Raw genomic sequence first — 21233 nt, forward strand, 5'->3', positions numbered from 1 at the left:
AGAGAAATGGCAGCCAGGAACGATCTGTACACGGCAAGGACCTCTAATGTATACCGTGGACGTTGGAGAGAGCATTGTAAGGCGCCATGCTGACCAGATTCTAGAGTCACTGGAAAACGTCAATTCCACAGCACGATCCGATACACCTGGTGATGAAACCGAAGTACCAATTGCATCTACCTCAGAATCGGGAATATTGGAAGCAGACGAACCCAACAACGACGTTGATTCCGAATCAACTCTGCCAGAAGAACCTGATACCCCAAAGAGGCGTTATCCAGACAGAATCAGGAAGCCTCCTCAAAGACTGAACTTATAATTGCTTAACTTCAGCTAATGTATATGACAACTGTAATTGTAAATATGTTATTTAATTATTAATCGAATGTTATGTACTGTTTAGCTAAAAGGGGAGGAATTGTAGTGTATGTACTTTGCAGAAGGAACTATATTCTGCAGCCCCTGTATACTGCAGTACCAGTAGTGACCACCCCTGTATATAAGCCTGTGTAGTAACTTTGCATAGTTAGTTCCAGTTTGTCTCCACTCAGTAAATACCTGTTATAACCAACTCCTGCAGTCCGTGTCTCAATTACACACGGCCATAATAAGTTCAGGTTTAAACATGACTTCTTATTCTAGTCATTTAGTTCCTGATTTCAAGCTGATTATTAACAACAGCACTCTTCTTGCTCAAGCATCTGCCTCCCGTACCCTAGAAAAAAAGTGTTGTGTCTCCTGAAGCAAAGTGTGAAAACAAAATATGCGATTCTTCAGCAATCCAGGCCGTGATCCAGGTGGGCCCCCCAACAGCCAATCGATGGCCTGGTGTGCCTGATCTTGATGATGCGTCCAGAATTAGGAGTACCTCCCCCAAGCCCCAGCTCCTCCAATAACAGTGGCTTTGGAAGGAGTGGCCAGAGGCTGCGCCTTTACAGGGCTGCGCAGAATCCTTAACCTAAGGCCGGGATCTGATATATTAGGATCCCAGCCTAATTTCCAGCCCTTTTGGTGCACTCCCATCGGAGTTAAAGCTGTGGATATTCAGCCATACTCTATCTTGAGTATAAGGAAGGGTGGAGTGAGAAAATGTCATTCCGCCCAATGGTCCTTCCAATGGGCTGTGTGCAATCTACACTGTCAGGGGCTCTCACCAACTACATTCATCTTGAAGTGAATAATCACGGATAGAACTTTCAAGAAGACAAAACTGGAATTTCTTTCTCATTCCCAAAAGTCATCCAGCAAAATATCCAGGATTCCAACTAATGTTAACAATTTACATTGGTTAGCTCTAGCTAGTATTTTTCAGTTGTGGATGTAAAGTTGACCACAGAATTGTTATGTTAGCATTCACTTTATATTTTGCTATAATACTGAAGAACTCACTCAGATCACTGCCATTTTGGAAATGTTTCTTAATGTCATATTTGACCCTGAAATAAGCTTCCAACCAAATATCCGCAGCATAACTAAGACTGCCTATTACCACCTCCGTAACATCGCCTGTCTCCACTCTTGCCTCAGCTCATCCGCTGCTGAAACCCTCATCCATGCCTTTTTTTACCTCTATACTTGACTATTCCAACGCACTCCTGGCTGGCCTCCCACATTCTACCCTATGTAAACTTCAGGTGATCCAAAACTTGGCTGCCCGTGTCCTAACCCGCTCCAAGTCCCGTTCACCCATCACCCCTGCATTCGACTCAATACAGCCCACGAGCAATCCAGATCAAAATTACAGTTTCTTCTGGAACACAGAAGCCTAGGCCACAGTCCACATGGCAAAGAACTGAGACGCCTGTCTCGTTGACATCCATATACAGACTATTCTGTTGGTGCCAATAAACCTGACTTGCAGGAGCATTTTCAGTGCTGTTGTACAAGTGATGGAGACATAGTGCAGCTGTGCTGCAAGTTGCAGAACGTAAAATACACAAAAAATGTCCCCTGGCTGCCCTGACATATTTACATAATTAATCTACTTATGTTAACTGTGACATGTTCTAAAGATGTGCCAGTAATGTGAAATGCTGTCACACTTGTACTGTAAATGCAAGGCCATCACACTCTCCCTTTTCTAAATATACACCTTAAATTAGTTGACATTAAATATTTAAAACTCAGTCCAAGTTCTAATATAAAAATACATAAGTGGTTCAAATTTACAAACATAGGAAAGTTCAGGAATGGAACAGACAACGCAGTCTACCTGACCAGTTCCAAAGACTAATAGCTCTACCTCAAATATCTATCCAATTCTTTATTTTTTTCCAAACATCTGCCTCCTTGGAAAGCCCATCGCACACATTCACCATCCTCCCTGCTCAAAGCGGGAGCCTAAGCCCTCTGGTTCCAGAGTTTGTAACAATTTCAAAAATATTATCACAGTTCAGTTTATTTATTCTCGTAAGAATCCTGAATACTTGAATAATGTCTCCCCTGAGCCTTACCTTCTTCAGAGTAAACAACTGCAGGCTACAGCATAAGTTCCAAGATGTGCCCCACCTTGGACTTCCACTACCGACCCAATCAAAGCTCACAGATTCAGAGAGGTCCTACCATTTAAAAGCCTTCAGCAGGCTAGGAACACAACTGCCACCACCATGACCCTCCACCCCCCACCTCAGTCAAAGAGGTTGGAAAGACTGGGTGAAGAGTCCCAGACTGAGGGGAGCCCTTATGAAGAGAGCCACTTGAAAACCTTTGAAAAAATTCAATTGCCAAATTTTGGGGGATTCAGGCCTTGATCCTGGTTTGGGCCCCAGATGATTCCTATGTGTGCAGGTGTGTTGGCAGATTCACTGAGTTCCTCTAAATGGCGGGAACATTGCAACTCCCGACCCCACCACCTCCCACCTCCCTTACAAAGGTGGCCTTGTTGGAGATGGGCAGAGCCTTCACAATTAGATTAGGATCTGGAGTAACCAGGTCCCAGCCTAGTTCTTGGCTGTTCCATCATACTCCTGCCAAAATGATGCAAAAGAACAATGCAGCAATAATGGATTGTTGAGGCTTATTTCTTTCAGTAATTCCTCCACCTCTCCCTAAAATTCAACTTTTGTATTGAGCAGATTGCCCATGGTCTCTCCTGCAGAAAAGAAGAAATCATTTAGGATATTTGCTATCCCTTGGTGACTTGATATGATATCACCTTTGGATCTTTCAATGGCCCTAGCCACTTACTGCAAATATATTTAGAGAAATGTTTGACATTTCTTTTAATATTCGCTGTTATCCGAACTTCATTTCCTATTGTAACTCCACTGACCAATTCCTTAACTTACTATGTTTTTATATTTGTCTTAGTCCAACCTACTACCTGTAGTTTTAAGCTTTAGTGACAATCTCTCTTTTCCCCTTATTCCTGACATTGCTTCCATTGTTGGCCACATCGGTCTTCTCCCTCCATTGCCTTTCTTTCTTAGTATCTGTACTGTAGTCTATGGGAATTAGCGGAGAGTTTCCTGCGTCTGTGCCCAATCGCACTGGATTGCCTGGGCGCAGAAATTATTGGAAAATTGGGTGGGTCAGAGCGTATTTCTTAAATTAATGAAAGGATAAATTGTGACTGGTGTACTGCAGGGACAGCAAACCACAGGGGTGCACTTTCATTGATGAAATGGAAAATTAGACGGGGTGTTTAACAGACGGCTAATCTGCAATCATCAGTTCTCCCACACCAAAAGTGAAAATTCCCAGTGACATCAATATGCATTACTTTATGTCTACCTGGACTTTGCTGGGTGTCCTGGACAATTAAAAATCTAATGGGACATTTAAACCACTGGTCTGAGAGACAAGAGAGAGCAAGATGAAACCATGAAAAGGTGGGGTAACTAGAATGGCCCTGGGTGAAACAGAACTGAAGGTGAATGCAGAGTGTTTTACAGTCTTTTGATAAAGGGATTGACTACATTCACTGTATCAGGAGCAGAATCCAAAAGATCTGCATCTGGAATTTCCACAGTGGTTCTGCAGCAGGAAATTGGCAGAAGCCCTGGAGAAACAACGTAAACAGCTAAAAATGGCCGTTTATACAATTTCTCCAAGGGTTGTACCAATCGCTTGGCAAAGTTCCAGCAGGAAATTGAGTGAGCCCTGTGGAAATGCAAAGCCCATGCCTGTTACTGCTGTCATTGTATTTGTTGTGTTTGTACCGCTATACACAACTACATAAAATAATAAAGCAGCAGAGACTGAGAGTAACTTCAATTGATCTTTACTGGGTAACTGGAACTTTGGCACTGACTATACAAATCGATACGCGTCTGTTATATACGCTCGCAACTAAGGATGTACATCCGCAAAACAAAGTAGTCCCTTCAATGTTGTATACATTACAGTTCCTCCCCCTTTAGTTTAATAGTATATTAATGCAAAATTTCTATAATTAACATACAGAGCCTGTCTTTACAGTAACCTTTTTGTTTTCTTAAAAGTAACAAAATTCAAATTCCAACATAACATTTATTTTGTCAACAGCCCTTTTACAATTCAAGTCTCTGGGGAGGCCTCCTCTGCCTCTCTGGGTAACGTCTCTCCAGACTCTTTTGCTTTGGGGAATGAGACTGTACAGGTACAGGTGCATCAGGTGAGCTATCAGCACAGGTAGAGCTCTCAGCTGTGGATGAGGCTGGTGCTGATGCTGATGAATCAGGAGTGTCTGTTTCCATGTCAGATGAGTCTGGGCGAGGTATAGGGGTGTTTTTCACCTGAACATCCAGAATTTGGTCCACATGACATCTCAAAATGTTCTCTCCCACATCCACAGTATACATCAGTGGTCCCTCTCTTGGGGATATTGTCCCTGGTTGCCACTTTTCCGTCCAGAAATCACGAGCAAGAACTGACTGTCCCACACTGAAGCTTCTTGTTGGCTTAGCATTCAAATGTTTGAACTGTTTGTTCTCTACATCACGACGTACATTCGGTTTAAGAAGGTCCATGCGAGATCTCAGGTTCCTGTTCAGAAACATCATCGCTGGAGTCTGATTAGTGGCTGCGTGTACTGCGTTCCGATAAGCAAAGAGGAAATTGTCTATCTTGTGTTGCAGTGGTAGATTCTCGCTGTACATTGCTTTGATGGCCTTCTTGAAAGTTTGTAGCTGGATGGTATGGGGCAGATGTGTAGTGCTTGATTCCATTTTTCCTCATGAAACCTTGGAATTCGTCAGAGACAAATTGTTGTCCATTGTCTGTGCAGATTTGTTCTGGTAGGCCATTTCTAGCGAACATGGTCCTCAGAACTGAAATGGTCTTTTCAGATGTGGTTAATTTCATTTTAATGACCTCGGGCCATTTGGAATGTGCATCGACTGCAATCAAGAACATGGAATCCATGAACGGTCCAGCAAAGTCGATGTGCACATGTTGCCATGGTGATGAGGGCCATTCCCATGGATGGAGAGGGGCTTGTGGTGGTGCGTTCTGGACCTTTTGACATCCTGAGCAGCTCTTTGTCAGGTCCTCGATCTGTTTGTCAATTCCCGGCCACCACACGTATCCATGGGCAAGGCTTTTCATCTTTACCATACCTAAGTGGCCTTCATGCAGTTCATCTAGCACTCGGTTACAAAGCTTGGGAGGAATCACAACTCGTGAGCCGCACATCAGTGTTCCCCGACACACTGATAACTGCTCCCTCCTAGCTGAGAATGCTGGAAACAATAAGTCACCAAGCACTGGCCATCCCTTCACAGTGATGTCATAAACGTTTGACAATGTAGGGTCATTGCGTGTTTCTCTTTCAATGAGGGAGTTTGTCACTGGTAGCTGCTCAACTATTGTGTGAAATACCTCTGCTGAGTCAACTGTTGTAGTTCTCTCTGAGGTCGGCAGTGGTAAACGTGACAAACCATCTGCGTTGCCATGTTGCTTGGTCCCCTTGTATTCAATGTCATACAGGTGAGCCCCTAGGAAGAGTGACCATCACTGTAGCCGTTGTGCCGTCATCACTGGAACGCCCTTCCTTGGGTTGAAGATTGAAACAAGAGGCTGGTGCTCAGTTAACAGTGTAAACTGTTGACCATACAAGCAGTGGTTGAATTTCTTGACTCCCCACACAAGGCTGAGGGCTTCTCGGTCAATCTGTGCATAATTGCGTTCAGCTGTAGTCAATGATCTTGAAGCAAAGGCTATTGGTCTTTCTGAGCTATCTGGGAACTTATGTGACAACACAGCACCAATGCCATGGGGTGAAGCATCACATGCCACTCAAATAGGTAAGGATGGGTCAAAGTGAGCTAGCACCTCTTCTGAAGTAATGAGTCTTTTACTCTCTTGAAAAGCTTGTTCACAGCCGTCACTCCACTTCCATTGTGACCCTGTCTGTAGCAGTGCATTTAGTGGATGTAACACTGTGGATAGGTTGGACAAGAACTTGTGATAGTAGTTCACCAGTCCAAGATATGATCTCAACTGAGACACATTTTCAGGTGTTGGTGCATTAATCACAGCTTCAATCTTGTCTGGAGACTTGTGTAAACCGTCCTTGTCAATCACATGTCCACAGTATGAGATTTCCTTTTTGAAAAACTCACACTTGTCTCGGTTCGCTCGGAGCCCATACTCCCGTAACCTGATGAGCACCTGTTCGAGGTTGGAAAGGTGGTCGTTGTCATTCTTGCCAGTAATGATGATGTCATCAAGATAACACTGAGTACCTGGGATCCCCTGCAGGACTTGGTCCATTGCCCTTTGCCAGATTGCAGGAGCTGATGCTATTCCGAATACCAGCCAATTGTACTGGTAAAGGCCTTTGTGCATATTTATTGTCAGGTACTTCTTTGATGCATCATCAATTTCCATTTGGAGATAGGCCTGGGCCAAGTCAATCTTTGTGAAGCGTTCCCCTCTTGACAGGGAAGCAAAGATGTCCTCAATGCGAGGCAATGGGTACTGTACTGTGTGGAGGACTGCGTTAACAGTCACTTTAAAGTCTCCACAGATGCGCACTTTTCTTGGCTTTCCTGGTTTTGTGCTGGAGGTTTTCTTCATCACTGGAACTATAGGTGTGGCCCATTCACTCCAATCCACCTTGGACAGGACCCCTAACTGCTCCAAGTTCTCCAGCTCTGCTTCTACTGAAGGGCGAATTGCATAAGGCACTGGTCTGGCCTTGTGGAACTTTGGATTTGCGTTCTCCTCAATCTTAATTTTTGCTTTCATGCCCTTAAGTGTTCCTATTCCCTTCTTGAACACTTCCTGAGAGTCAGAGAGTATTTGTGACAGTCTCTCAGGAGTGGCGTTGCTGTCCTCCTTTGCTGACACAAACAGTGCTTGGATGGTGTGCCAATCCAACTGTATTTTCCTGAGCCATTCATGTCCCAGCAATGGTGGTCCTCCATTTTCCACTACATAGAGGTTCAATTGCGGTATTTTTTTTTCTTTGTATGTCACTGCCACTTTTATTTTACCTTTGGGGCACACTCTTTGTCCTGTGTATGTCTTTAACAGTACTTTAGTTGGCCTTAGTGGTATGTGTGAAAATAGTTGTTTGTAGTCATGTACAGAGATCACTGTTAAAGCTGAGCCTGTGTCCAACTCCATTTTCAGCCTAACTCCTGCCACTTCTGGAGTAACCCATATTATTCTGAGATCCCCTGTTTCTTTCACACTGTGTAGTTTTAGACAAGCCAGATCCTCTTCCTCTGAGTCTGTGTCACTTTTTCCTTTATCTGAACTGTCTCCAGTCATGTAGTGTACCTTCTTGTATCTATCTTTGAAAGGTTTCTTATTTTCAGTCACTTGATGTACCTTTTTGTTACTCTGTATTGTATCAGTTTTTGGCTTCTTATTTGCTTTGCAGACTCTTTCAATGTGCCCTCGTCTGCCACATTGTCTGCAGTCTTTGTCTTTAAACCAACAGTCATTGTGGTCATGTGACATTTTGCCACAGCGATAGCACTTCTTTTCTTGTTTCAGTGACATTTTATTAGTTGAATATTCCAGGGAATTTTGTTGAATTTCTAAAGCGCCACGTGCTGCTGCTTCCATTGATATTGCGATACTCGGAGCCTTCTCCAATGTGAGGTCTTTTTCGGACAGGAGCTTCTTTTGTGTGCTTTCACTTTGCATGCCACACACAAATCTGTCCCTCAATGCGCCTGATAAGCCCACTCCAAATTGGCAATGTACTGATAATTTGCGCAACTTTGCCAAATATTCAGAAATGCTTTCATTTTTGCTCTGGTTCTGTTTATGGAATGTAAATCTTTCAGCTATGAGCAGTGGTTTGGGGCTTAAATGGTCTTGGAGTGTGTCAACTATTTGTTTGAATGTTTTGTTTGCTGGCTTTTCAGGGGTTAATAAACTACGTAGCAGCCCGTATGTCTTTGCGCCCATAACAGTCAGCAAAACAGTGGCTTTCTTTTCTACCTCCACTCCGTTAGCCTCACAGTACAACTCCACTCTTTCAATGTAAGTTGCCCAGTCTTCAATGCTGCTATCAAATGCTGCAATCGTGCCAATCATCGCCATTTTTTTTTTCCAAACCCGTTTTTCTTTCTTTACTAGTTAGCTAGCGTCATGCAAGTCCTGTGCACTTTTCACTTGACTTACGTATCCCCTGCCTAGCTTAGCAAGCGTGCTCCGTTTTCTCTACCTTCTCGCTCCTTTCTTCCAAGTTTCGGTGTCCTGTGGATGCAATGCCGGAATAGGAAGACGTAGGTTCATAATTCTTGTCGCCAATTTGTTGTGTTTGTACCGCTATACACAACTACATAAAATAATAAAGCAGCAGAGACTGAGAGTAACTTCAAGTGATCTTTACTGGGTAACTGGAACTTCGGCACTGACTATACAAATCGATACGCGTCTGTTATATACGCTCGCAACTAAGGATGTACATCCGCAAAACAAAGTAGTCCCTTCAATGTTGTATACATTACAGTATTGAAGCTTGCATTGTTCTGTATGTGTCATATCTGTAAGTAAATTTTGTTAATTGATGCTGAATCTGAGCCCAGCTCAGGTTGTACATGTTGATAATAGAAACCTACTGACTTGGAAAGAAATAAAGTGCAACAGGTATTAGTAATCTAGAATTGCGTGAATCCTAAGGGGAATGAGGTCTCTGCAGGGATAGGCTGCACTTTCAGGTTCATAGAAAATGCAAGATTTTCTTACAGGAAGTGTGATGAAATATTACCAGAGGCTCTTTAAAATACCCTAAAATTACAGCTCACCAAAGGCAGTGAGTTCTGAGGGAAACTTGTTTCTATCACATTCCTTCTGCTCTAAAACTTGTACCGATGTCCTAAGAATATGAAAACCTCCTTTCCACCTATCCTTCTAGCCATATATTGACAAGTCTTATTTGCTTCTCTCTAACATGACCAGTGCATGGCACTAGGAGTAATTCTGAGGTTTGTGGCTGTCTTCAGTACAGTACTAGTGGTTTCACTACAGTACAAAACCACCTGTAAAATTTATCTCATGAAAACAAAGTGAAATAAAAATATTGTTAAACTCCGAAAGTGCTCAAATAAAAACGATACAGAAAGCGAGCTGGGATTGCGTTGGCTATCAAGAGAATATTGGGTTGAATAGGATTTTCTCAGGATGTTGCTTGATATTGCTGCACTGGATAGATTTCTTGCTGCTGAAAACATTGTACTTTGTAATATATCACTCACTTGCTTAGTAAAGGTAACTGGTGAATATACAAGATGGGTATCAGAGTATGTTTCTGCTCTGTAATTAACCAAATCAAGCAGTCCTGTTTAACAAAAGCAGGTTATTGTGTTTAAGCTATATCTTTATAGTCACATTTCCTGTGTCTATCATGTATGTCAAGTTTGCTGTCTACATTGTGACTATATAGTTTGAAAATGTTCTTGCTTCTCATTAAGTCTGTTTTTATATACTTCTTAATTGCCTATTTTGTACTTTCATTAGTCACTAATCATACTACACAAAACTTTCATTTTTCACAATAACGTAATTAAATCTATCCATTGAATGGTTTTTGAGTCTTTTAATGCCTTCTTCAAAGTTTTTACTTGAAGGCCTCAGCATTTTCCAGAAGTTTTTCTCTCCTCTATTGGATTTTATCCAGGCTTGGACTTGATATCTTAGCCCAGTGCTGTGACCATGTGAGCTAAATTTGAAATAAAAACAGAAAATGCTGGAAATACTCAGCAGGTCAGGCAGCATCTGTGAAGAGGGAAACAGAGTTAACGTTTCAGGTCGATGACCTTTCGTCAGAACTGGAAAAAAGCAGGAAATGGAACAGATTTTTAAGCAAGTGTAGTGGCTGGGAAATGGGGGAGGGGATGAAAGAACAAAAGGGAAGGTCTGTGATAGGCTGGAAGGCAGGAGAGGTTAAGAGACATTGAGAGACACTAAGAGATATTCAAGGCAAAAGGAGATGGTAATGGGACAGGTTAAGAAACAAAGGATGGCTCTAGATGAAGTGTAAATTGCGCTGGCAGAATGGAAGACAGCTGCCCTGTGGGAGAGAAGAACAGAACAAAAGTGTGGATAAAATACTATGATAAAATGTTATGATCTGAAATTGTTGAATTCTATGTTGAGTCCAGAGGGTTGTAAAGTGCCTAATCGAAAGATGAGGTGCTGTTCCTCGAGCTTACACTGAGCTTCCGTGGAACAATGCAAGAGGCCGAGGACGGTGAGGTCTGAGTGGGAGTGGTGCGAAGAATTAAAGTGACAGGCGACCGGAAGCTCAGGGTCCCCCTTACGGGCTGAACGGAGGTGTTCCGCAAAGCGGTCACCCAATCTGCGTTTGGTCTCCCCAATGTAGAGGAGACCACATCGTGAGCAGCGAATACAGTATACTAAATTGCAAGAAGTACAAGTAAATCACTGTTTCAACTGGAAGGGGTGTTTGGGGCCCTGGACAGTGGGAAGTGGGGAGGTATAAGGGCATGTGTTGCATCTTCTGTGCTTGCACGTGAAGGTGCCGGGCAAAGGGGAAGGGGTGTTGGGGGCGATAGAGGAGCGGACTAGGGTGTCGCGGAGGGAGCGGTCCCTACGGAATGCTGAAAAGGTAAGTCAGGGGGAGATGCGTTTGGTGGTGGGATCACGCTGGAGGTGGCGGAAATGGCGGAGGATGATACGTTGAATGTGGAGGCTGGTGGGGTGAAAGGTGAGGACAAGGGGAACTCTATCGTGGTTCCGGGTGGGAGAGGCAGGGGTGAGGGCAGAAGTGCGGGAGATAGAACGGACACGGTTAAGGGTCGGGTCATCCACTGTAGAGGGGAATCCTCGGTTGAGGAAAAAGGAACATATGTCGGAAGCACTGGTATGGAAGGTGGCATTGTCAGAGCAGATGCGGTGGAGACGGAGAAACTGGGAGAATAGAATAGAGTCCTTACAGGAAGCGGGGTGGGAGAAAGTGTAGTCCAGGTAACTGTGGGAGTCAGTGGGCTTGTAGTGAATGTTGTTCAATAACCTATCCCCAGAGATGGAGACGGGGAAGTCGAGGAAGGGAAGGGAAGAGTTGGGGATGGACCATGTGAAGGTGAGGGAAGGGTGGAAATTGGAAGCAAAGTGAATGAAATTATCTAGTTCAGGGCGAGAGCAGGAAACGGCACTGATACAGTCATCAATGTACCAGAAAAAGAGGTGAAGGAGGGGACCTGTGTAGGACTGGAACAAAGTGTGTTCCACATATCCCACGAAAAGGCAATCATAGCTAGGACCCATGCGGGTTCCCATAGCCACACCTTTGATTTGGAGGAAGTGAGTGGAGTCAAAAGAGAAGTTGTTCAATGTGAGAACAAGTTCAGCCAGGTGGAGGAGGGTGGCGGTGGATGGGGATTGGTTGGGCCCCTGTTCAAGGAAGAAGCAGAGTGGCCTCAGGCCATCCTGGTGGGGGATGGAGGTGTAGAGGGATTGTACGTCCATGGTGAAAAGGAGGCGGTTGGGGCCAGGAAACTGGAAACTGTTAAAGTGGCGGAAGGCATCGGAAGAGTCGCGGATGTAGGTGGGGAGAGACTGGACAAGGGGAGAAAAAATAGAGTCGAGATAGGAAGAGATAAGTTCCGTGGGGCAAGAACAGGCTGAAACGATGGGTCTACCAGGGCAGTCCTGTTTGTGGATCTTGGGAAGGAGGTAGAAGCGAGCTGTGCGGAACTGAATTTGAATTGTGCTGTCTGAGCATGTGCGGTGTACTCAATTTCCCAGGGTGCATCAGTGCTATTCAGTCGTTGGAGTGCTGCAATGATTTTCTTCAGCAGATTCTACTCAGTTGTTTATCAAGATTATTGGAAGAAATGCTAAAGGACAAATTTTATAAATCTCGTTCAGGTAAACTTCAAGTTGAGTGTGGTTTTTTTTGAACAGGGGGGCTCTGTATGTATGATTGAGATAAAAAGACAAATTATTGATTACACACCTGTCGTACATTTTGTTTTATGTTCTATAAACTGCAGACAGCCCAATAATCTGAGACAGAGACCCCACAATTGCACTGGCCAGTTGACCCCAAAGAAATGCTGCCATCCCAGTAATTGTACCTGATGATCCAGTCCAGTGCTGACCCTGCAATAGTTTGTGGGGTTAGTTCAATAGAGTTGGTGCAACTACCAGGAGGGGGGCGCAGAACCTCACATGCAGCTTTTTAAAAGAAAACATCCTCAAGATGTGGGTGATGCTGCCAAGGCCGTATCTATTGCCTTCCTCTGGTTGCCCTGAGAAGGTTGTGCTGGGCCTTCTCCTTGAACCACTGCAGTCCTTCTGGTAACGGTGCTCTTAGGTAGGGAAGTGCAGGATATCGATGTAGTACTGATGAAATTGTGGTACATGTCCTAGGGTAGATAGTGTGCAACTTGAAGAGGAACTTGTAGGTTGTGCTGTTCCCATTACATTGTCTGCTCTTGTCCCTTTTGGTGGTCGAGGTCGCAGGGGAAGGAGTTGCTGTAGTGCTTTCTATAGATCATACATACTGCAGCCATAGTGCGCAGCTGGTGAAGGGGATGGATACTGAATCCAGTGGCGGGGGTACCAATTAAGGGAACTGTTCTGTTCTGATGGTGTTAAGCTTCTTGAGTGTAATCGCACCTGTGCCCATCCAAGTGAGTAGTAAGTATTCCACAACACTCCTGACTTGAGTGTTGTAGATGGTGCAGAGGATTTGAAGGGTTAGGAGGTGACACACTTGTTGCAGATTGCCCCATCTCTGCCTTTCTCTTGTAGCCAAGGTGTGGATATGCCTGGCCCAGTTCAGCTTCTGTTAATGATGGGGGATTTGATGCTGTTGAAGGTCATGGGGAGATAACTAGGCTTGACTTGTTGGAAATAATCATTACCTGGCACTATATGGCGTGAATGTTACCTGTCACTTGCCAGCCGAAGCACGAATGTTATCCAAGTCCTGCTGTAAGCTGGGATGGGCAGCTCCATTAACAAAGGAGTTGTGAATGGAGCTGAATACTAGGAAATCATCAGCAAACAGACAAATTTCTGACTTTGTGATGAAGGGACGATCACTAATAAAGCAGTTGAAGATGGCTGGGCCAAGGACACTTCCCTGTGGAACTCTTGGAGCTGTGATGGATGGCTTCTGACAAACACAGCTATCTTTCTTTGCATCAGGTATGACTCTGACCAGCGTCGGAATCACAACCAATGCTGTAATGGTTTTGGCTGCTATAGAGGCTTCCCTGTCGACTGCCTAAAACAACCATTAGGCCCCGGATATATGCTAATAAGGGGTTTAACATCTGTTTTAGGACCCAAACCAGAAATTGGTTTACCTTGAATGCAGCATGTTTCAAACATGCTGCATTTAGAATTACACAGGTCTATGTGCAGCCTAACCAGCGGAAATTAAAGGGACCATTGGAGGCGGCCACCAAAAAGGTTTTTAAATAATACTTAGCTGAATGTGGAGCCGGGAGGAGCAGTCATGCTCTTCCCAACCCCAAATTAAAACTGCCGGCTGCTGCTCACTCCCTACAAACTCAACTGAAGCCCTTGGCCGGTATCCCAGTTGGCCGATCTCTCTCCCTCTGCAACCGGCTCTCTGGGGTCAGACTGGCATCCACAGGGACTATGCTAATGAGGCCGGAGGACCAATTGTGCATGGTCCTACTGTTGGCCTAATTCAGGCGCGATTCAACTTCCAGGCCCGCTTGTCCAAGCCTATTAGACTGCAAAATTGTGCAGGACTCAGCAAGCTACAACTATTCAGGATACCCACTCGGTATCGAGCATATTGCAGCACCCCTCCAGCTCTATTAAGCCTTTAAAACCCCTATAAGATCTTTCAATGACAACTCTTGTCAAAGCATGTGCACTTTTTGTAGCACTCTTTAGTTACTGCTGTTTTTACAATTCCCAGAAGGGTCATCATCTGTAATGTATTATCACATGGTTTGTCACATGGTTTAGTATGAGCATGCTCAGTTCGTTCTGGCCTAGTAAAGCAAGCACATGAACTAGCAACTCATCCTGTTTGTCCTTCATTTGTTCTACCCACATATATTACATTTTTGGCAACGAGGATGGGATCTCAAAGCCATTTTAGGGATCATGGTAAGGACACAGTGTTCAACCTTCAAATGGAAAAGTTTAAGGTGAATTTGTGATACCTAATTGAATTTTGGGGGATATTTTACTGTTAATACTGATGCAGAATTGTCTGTGCTTTGCCTTCGCATTTATGTATACGCAGCAATAGCGGTGTTGATTCTCACAGGTACACAGGTAGCATGCTGAGTCACTGTTCGACGGGATCGGGACAATCATGGCCGCGCCTACGGGATTCATCGGAAGCCTCGGCATGTATGACCGAGCTCGCGAACCATTCAGTTCTTATATTGAGCGGATGGAGATGTTTTTAAGGCTAATAACATTATTGAGACCGAAGGTGCAGATGAGAATGTTCAAGCTCAAAATAAAGTAATTCATGAATGCAAAAAAGCTATTTTTCTAATGGAGATCGGGCCAGATGTCTACTGACATTGACAAACTTACTCGCGCTAGAGAAAGTGAAGGATGCGTCGTTTGAAGACATTATCGAGAAACTCGAGGACCATTTTGACCCAAAGCCATTAGAAATAGCAGAGCCAGAAGTTTGGAACCAGATACCAAAAAGAAAGTGAAACCATCAGTGAGTACATTCTAGTTCTTAAGAACCTGTCTTTGCATTGTAACTTTGGCACATTTTTGGATCCTGCGATGTGAGATAAGTTTGTGTGTGGACTGGTGGATGAGCACACACAGTCCAAATTACTGAGCACTCTGAACCTAATGATTGACATAGCATGCAAAATTGCCCTATCTATGGAGATGGCATCTAAGAATGCTAGGGCGCTCCGTCCAACTCAAGTGACTAGTACAGCTGAGGTCTACAGTCACAAAGCCACCTCCAAACATAAAGCTGTGAGACCGAGTCAAAAGCATGTTAGTGAGAGCAGTTCAGTGAATTGTTATCGTTGCAATGGAAATCACTCACCAAAGTCCTGCCAATACAGAAAGGCGAAGTGTTTTCACTGCCAGAAGCAAGGCTATATTTCAACAGCTTGCAGAGCTAGATCGAAAACAGGAAGTAAGAACCATTCTAGTGGCAATGCAAAGCAGTGACAACAAAAGGGAGGAATTCACAATATTGATATTAAGGAGCTAGCCATCTACAGTGTCTATGCTACTAGCGGCAATGCTAGCAGTTGTGAGAAAGACTTCTGTACAAAACTTTTGATCAACGACCAATATATTGATATGTGTATTGACATGGCGGCGAACTGCTCTATCATGAGTAAGGACACATATGAGAGTAAGTTTAATCAAGTATCACTTACAAAGAGTACCGTAAGTTAAAAGCCTACTCCAGAGAAATCCAAGAGACATGTGGACAAATGGAATGTACAGTTCAACAAAATGGCCAGTCAGTAAAGTTGCCTATTATTGTAGTGAGCTACAACAACAGGCCAACCCTCATAGACAAAGACTGGTTGAGAAAGTTAAAACTAGACTGGAAAAACATCTTCAGTGTAGGTGCTTCAAAGAAGTGACTCGACACAATGCTGAACAAGTATAAAAGCATGTTCACAGACTGTTATGAGGGCATCACTGGGTATGACACGCATATCCGCATCAAGTCCAACGCAAAGCCTGTCTAATGTAAGGCAAGGCCGGTCCCGTCCCTTATGTGTTGAAAAGTCAGGTGGAGGAAGAGCTACAGAAACTGAGAGAGAACGGAGTGCTAGTAAAAACTGACAAAAGTGAATGGGTTACCCTGATTGTAGTAGTGTCCAAAGCAGACAAAACTGTACACTTTTGCGGTGACTACAAAGTTACTATCAACCAAGCAGTTAATGATGAGCAGTACCCATTACCTACATCGCAAGATTTGTATGCAGCACTCTCTGGATTAAAGGTTTTCTCCAAGCTTGATCTGTCGCACGCTTATGCTCAGCTGAATGTTGACAAAGAGAGTCAACAGTATTTCACCATCAATACACACAAGGGACTGTACTACTACACCAAGCTGCCGTATGGTGTAAAGTCCTCCCCCAAATCTTCCAGGATATGATGGATAAGATTTTGCAAGGAAGTCCAAATTGCTTATGCAATCAAGAGGATGTGCTGATCACAACAAGCAGCGAGGAAGAAAATCTAGAAATGTTAGATATAGTGCTTCAAAGGTTGAATTCCCACAATGTCAAATCGAAAAGGAGCAAATGTGCTTTTGTGCAGCCTGTGTACCTTGCTCTGAAAGTTGATGCAAATGGCTTGCAACCAGTTAAGGAAAAGGTTGATTCTGTCATCAATGCTCCAACGCCACAGAACGTGTCTGAGTTAAGACCTTTCCTTGGAATGGTCCAGTACTATGCACGTTTCTTACCTGAGTTAGCGACCATGTTAGCTCCATTGTACGAGCTCCTCCAGAAGAATGTCCAGTGGAAGTGGACAAAAGCGCAACAAGAAGCCTACGATGCTTGTAAGAGAAGTCTCTCCAGCGATGCTCTAATTGTGCATAACAATACAGAGCGTGAGCTTAGGTTAGCGTGTGATGCTTCTAGCTATGGTGTGGGAGCCGTCATAAGCCACGTAATGGATGACAGCCAAGAGAAACCAATCGTTTTCGCATCGTGAAACCTCACAAAGAGCAAAAGAAACTACACGTAAATTGAAAAGGAAGCACTTGCCATAGTGTTTGGAATCAAGAAATTCTAACAATTCCTGATCGGCAGAAAGTTTACCCTGATAACCAATCACAAACCGCTCTTAGTAATATTGGGGCCCAAATCTGCCATCCCTACAATGGCCACATCAAGAATGCAACATCGGGCAGTGTTGTTGTCACAATATGATTACAAGATTGAATATCGCACTTCAAAGCAAAACGCAATCACAGATACCTTGTCCAGGTTGCCACTTAAAGACTCATATGTTGAGAGTGAAGATGAGATTTTCACGCTGGGTGCAGTTGACAAAGACTTTCCCGTGAATGCAACTGAGATTGCAGATGAGACTCAAAAGGACTCAGTACTGAAAAGAGTGTATGACAACACCTTGAATGGATGGACTGATCAGTGTCTGGACACAGAGTTCAAACCATTCTATAACCGTCGAACTGAATTGTCTTGTGAGCAAGGTTGTACCAAGTGGGGAAAACAGAGTGGTGATAAATACTTCTTTGAGTTCGGAACCAAAACAAAACAGCCCAAAAATTGGTTAAACACCAAAACCTTTTGTAAGATCAGGAAGGCTCTGCAAACCTGTTGTTAAACTGGATTTGTAGTTCATTTGTAGCATTTGTAGTTGATTTAAAAGAAAAAAAAGCCAGCAGTTTTTGTTATGTGGTACATGTAATGCTGGAAAAAGTGGGACCATAATTGTTTTTTTATTCGTTCATGGGATGTGGGCATCGCTGGCAAGGCCAGCATTTATTGCCCATCTCTAGTTGCCCTTGAGAAGGTGGTGGTGAGCCGCCTTCTTGAACCACTGTGGTCCGTGCGTTGAAGGTACTCCCACAGTGCTGTTAGGGAGGGAGTTCCAGGACTTTGACCCAATGACGATGAAGGAATGGCGATATACTTCCAAGTCAGGATGGCATGTGACTTGGAGGGGAACTTGGAGGTGGTGGTGTTCCCATGCGCCTGCTACCCTTGTCCTTCTAGGTGGTAGAGGTCACGGGATTGGGAGGTGCAGCCGAAAAAGCCTTGGCAAGTTGCTGCAGTGCATCTTGTAGATGGTACACACGGCAGCCACGGTACGCCGGTGGTGGAGGGAGTGAATGTTTAAGGTGGTGGATGGGGTGCCAATCAAGCAGGCTGCTTTGTCTTGGATGGTGTCGAGCTTCTTGAGTATTGTTGGAGCTGCACTCATCCAGGCAAATGGAGAGTATTCCATCACACTTCTGACTTGTGCCTTGTAGATGTTGGAAAGGCTTTGGGGAGTCAGGAGGTGAGACACTTGCCACAGAATAACCAGCCTCTGACCTGCTCTTGTTGCCACAGTATTTAGTGGCTGGTCCAGTTAAGTTTCTGGTCAATGGTGACCCCCAGGATATTGATGGCAGGGGATTCGGCGAAGGTAATGCCGTTGAATGTCAAGTGGCGGTGGTTAGACCCTCACTTGTTGGAGATAGTCATTGTCTGGCACTTGTGTAGCGTGAATGTTACCTGCCACTTATCAGCCAAAGCCTGAATGTTGTCCAGATCTTGTTGCATGCAGGCATGGACTGCCAAATTAGCTGAGGAGTTGCGAATGACACTGAACACTGTGCAGTCATCAGCGAATACCCCACTTCTGACCTTATGATGGAGGGAAGGTCATTGATGAAGCAGCTGAAGATGTTTGGGCCTAGGACACTGCCCTGAGGAACTCCTGCAGCGATGTCCTCGGGCTGTGATGATTGACCTCCAACCACCACAACCATCTTCCTTTGTGTTAGGTATGACTCCAGCCAGTGGAGAGTTTTCCCCCCGATTCCCATTGACTTCAGTTTTATCAGGGCTCCTTGATGCCACACTCGGTCAAATGCTGCCTTGATGTTAAGGGCAGTCACTCTCATCTCACCTCTGGAATTCCGCTCTTTTGTCCATGTTTGGACCAAGGCTGTATTGAGGTCTGGAACCGAGTGGTCCTGGCGGAACCCAAGCTGGGCATCAGTGAGCAGTTATTGGTGAGTAAGCGCTGCTTGATAGCACTGTTGACAACACCTTACATCACTTGCTGATGATTGAGAGTAGACTGATGGGGCGCTAATTGGCCGGGTTGGACTTGTCCTGCTTTTTGTGGACAGAACATACCTGGGCAGTTTTCCACATTGTCGGATAGATACCAGCTTGGCTATAGGCGCGGCTAGTTCTGGAGCACACGACTTCAGCACGATAGCTGGGATGTTGTCGGGGCCCACAGCCTTTGCTGTATTCAGTGCGCTCAGCCATTTCTTGATACCACGTGGAGTGAATCGAATTGGCTGAAAACTGGCTTCTGTGGTGGTGGGGACCTCGGGAGGAGGCACTTCTGGCTGAAGGTGTTTGCAAATGCTTCAGCTTTGTCTTTTGCACTCACGTGCTGGGCTCCACCATCATTGAGGATGGGGATATTCATGGAGTCTCCTCCTCCCGTTAGTTGTTTAATGGTCCACCACCATTCACAACTGGATGTGGCAGGACTGCAGAGGTTTGATCCGATCCGTTGATTGTGGGATTACTTAGTTTTTTCTATAGTATGCTGCTTCCACTTTACAGCATGCATATAATCCTGTGTTGCAACTTCCCCAGGTTGGCACTACATTTTTAGGTACACCTGGTGCTGCTCCTGGCATGCTCTTCTACACTCCTTATTGAACCAGGGTTGGTCCCCTGACTTGATGGTAATGGTAGAGTGAGGGATATGCTGGGCCATGAGGTTACAGATTGTGGTGGATTACAATTCTGCTGCTGCTGATGGCCCACAGCGCCTCATGGATGTACAGTTTTGAGCTGCTAGATCTGTTCTGAATCTATCCCATTTAGCATGGTGGTAGTACCACAAACACGATGGAGGGTGTCCTCGGTGTGAAGACGGGACTTCGTCTCCAAAATGACTGAGCAGTGGTCACTGCTACCAATGCTGTCATGGACAGATGCATCTGCGACAGGTAGATTGGTGAGGACGAGGTCAAGTAGGTTTTCCCTCATGTTGGTTTTCTCACCACCTGTCGCAGGCCCAGACTGGCAGCTATATCGTTCAGGACTCGGCCAGCTCGGTCAGTAGTGGTGCTACTGAACCACTCTTGGTGTTGAACATTGAAGTCCCCCACCCCGAGTACATTCTGTGACCTTGCTACTCTCAGTGCTACTTCCAAGTGGTGTTCAACATGGAAGAGTATTGATTCATCAGTTGAGGGAGGGTGGGAGGTGGTAATCAGCAGGAGGTTTCCTTGCCCGTGCTTGACCTGAAGCCATGAGACTTGATGGGGTACAGAGTCAATGTTGAGGACTCCCAGGGCCACTCCCTCCTGACTGTATACCACTGTGCCACCACCCCTGGTGGGTCTGTCCTGCCGGTGGGACAGGATATACCCAGGGATGGTGATGGAGGAGTTTGGGACATTGGCTGAAAGGTATGATTCTGTAAGTATGACTATGTCAGGCTGTTGCTTGACTAGTCTGTGGGACAGCTCTCCCAATTTTGGCACAAGTCCCCAGATGTTGGTGAGGAGGACTTTGCAGGGTGGGTGTGCCGTTGTCATGTCCATAGCCGGTGCCGAGGTCAATGCCGGGTGGTCCGTCCAGTTTTATTAGTCTTGTTTTTCGTAGCGACCTTTTACAACAGAGTTGCTTAGTAGGCCATTTCTGAGGGCAGTTAAAAGTCAACCACATTGCTGTGGGTCTGGAGATTTCCTTCCCTAAAGGACATTAGTGAACCAGATGAGTTTTTACAACAATCCAATAGTATCCGTAATGGTGACCATGAAAATAATTTTTTATTCCAGATTTATTTAATTAACTGAATTTAAATTCCCCAGCTGCTGTGGTGGGATTTGAACTCACGCCTCTGGGTCATTAGTCCAGGCCCATTTGTATTTGAGATGGGAATATGTAATTTTTTTTAAAGGGGAAAGCAGCGTAATGTAATATCACATGGTTTGTCACAAAGTTTAGTATGAGCATGCTCTGTTCACTCTGGCCTAGTAAAGCAAGCACATGGACTAGCAACTCATCCTGTGTGTTCTTCATTTGTTCTACCCACATGTATTATTTCATCTATGGCAGCAAGGGTGTGCTTTGTTATCCAGCTAGTTCAGATTCTTCCTTGATGACATCGGG

This window comes from Somniosus microcephalus, chromosome 9 (genome assembly GCF_052327205.1).
Source record: "Somniosus microcephalus isolate GS21.2 chromosome 9, FLI_Smic_1.0, whole genome shotgun sequence".
NCBI lineage: Eukaryota > Metazoa > Chordata > Chondrichthyes > Squaliformes > Somniosidae > Somniosus > Somniosus microcephalus.